This window comes from Trichosurus vulpecula, chromosome 1 (genome assembly GCF_011100635.1).
Source record: "Trichosurus vulpecula isolate mTriVul1 chromosome 1, mTriVul1.pri, whole genome shotgun sequence".
NCBI classification, from domain to species: Eukaryota; Metazoa; Chordata; class Mammalia; order Diprotodontia; family Phalangeridae; genus Trichosurus; species Trichosurus vulpecula.
The window spans coordinates 225,868,808-225,870,974 of record NC_050573.1 but is presented as its reverse complement, the minus strand read 5'-3'; positions in this window follow the sequence as shown (position 1 = coordinate 225,870,974).

The window sequence follows — 2,167 nt, the reverse complement described above, 5'->3', positions numbered from 1 at the left end:
GGTTTGCCATTTCCTTTTCCAGCCCATTCTATAGATGAGGAACTGAGGCAAACAGGGTTAAGTGACTTGCCCAGGGTCACACGGCTAGTGCCTGAGGCCACATTTGAACTCATGATTCTAAGGCCAGTGCACTATCCGCTGCACAATGTAGCTGCTCGTTGTTTTATATTGGTTGTTTTATTCAGAGGGAAAGGTCCTGGGGTCTTTCAGATCTGATCTCTAGATCTTTACAGAGCCTGAGGCTGGCTGCAGTTTGCATGCATGTAAAAAAGAGGACCAATGGGTTACTCACATTTAATTGGAGCAGTTTGATGGCCAAATAAACATACTGCACCCCCTCAGCCATCTAATTAATTAGTTGATCCATGACAGCTCTCTATAAATAGCAAAGAAATGAGTCAGGTCTGGGTAGTTATACCCCTGGCAGCACCACTAGATGGCCTCTAGCACCCAATACCCACACCACCTACCACACCAACTTATTTTCCTTTTCTCTTCATCAATCAATCAAGTATTCATTCGGTACCTACTATGTGCTAGACACTGGGCATACAAACACCTGGTGATCCCTATTGAAAGGAGCTAACATTTGAATAAAAGACCATAAAGAACAGGGGCAGTGTTAAAACATTTTTTTCCTCTGCTTTATTAGTATGATGGATAGCTGACATATGTCTCTAGTAGACTTAGGCTAGAACAATGCTTACTCTGAAGACCCCTCTCTTGAACCCCCACTGCCCCAACCTTCTGCTGGCCTAGAGTCTTACTTATCACACAGGTCTGAAACTGGTGAAATCTAATAGAAGAAATTACCCTTGGAAGGATGGTGTTTCAATTCTTTTGAGGGTGGAAGTGCCTTTGGGGGTATAAAAAGAACAAAGAACTCAGAATAATCATTCTGAAAACCATTACACACACACACACACACACACACACACACACACACACACACACACCCTAAATGTAATAAGTAATAAAGAATTCCCCTGCTTTTTTTGACACTAAGCCCTTCCCCCTCTTTCTAACCTTCTTCCCTAACTCCTTCTTGAGAAAAAGAGCTTCTCCTTTTAGTGCAAATGGAAAAAAAACTCCAGTATTTTTGCCTAAAATCTCTTTAAGCGAGTAGGTCCATTTCAGTAACAGGGCGGCCTAGTGGGGAAAGTGCATATGTCTAACTTTTTTTTCCTTTTATTCTTTCAAAATAAATATGGAATTTTTAAACTTTTTTTTTGGCCTGGTTTTCTTTCAAATCCTTCAAACCAGCAGTTGTTCCTTGGGCTTCTTGCTCGTTGTGGGATTGCGTCACTGACCAAGGATTTTGAACGCTCCTGGAAAGAGTCAGGCTGCCTGGTTTCCAAAAAAGGAATTCTCACTGTAGGCCTGGTTCCTGTTGACTCAGCCTGTGCTGTCACTCTTTAGGCAGCACTGCCCTGCTCTGGCCCAACCCTCTTGCCTTGAATAACTTGGATTACAAAAGAAACAAGTGTTCATTTGCCTATTCCTTCCAGGGCTCTTCTGATCTTTCTGTGATTTCATATTCCCCCCTTCACTCTTCAGAAAAACCCTGGTGTTGTGGATGAGGTGGGAGGGCAGGAGTAGGAGAGGGAAGTATCTTATTTTACCCTAAAATAGGGTTAAGGTTCCATCTTTTCTATCCTAAAAGTAGGAGGTGGGTAAGGTAGAAGTTGTCCCCTTTGTGGGGGATTAAACTACAAAAGAGAGATAAAGCAAGCCAGGCTCTTGTGACTTACAGGAAGGGTGATTTTTCCATACATTTTTATAGTCCTCTTTTTCTAAGGATATTAGCTCCCCATTTTATAGGGTTTTACAAAGTGTTTCTCCCCTTGTCCCATAGCAACCCCTTGAGGTAGGTAGTATTACGGATAATTATCCTCAAGTTTCAAATTAAGAAACAAATTTAGAAGAAGAAAGGAACATGCCCAAAGACACGCGACTAATTTGATGGCCGTGCTAGGATTTGAGCACAGGTTTCCCAGCTCCAAGTCCAATGTTCTTCCTATGACATTGTACTATGTGCTGCTTTCTCGATTTAAATTCTGCAATCCTAATTATCTAGGGCTAGAAAGACCATATTATGACATCGTGGAGAAACTGGTTCTGCCTCAGAGGCTTACCAGCTGTGTGACCCCAGTATGTCTCTTAACTT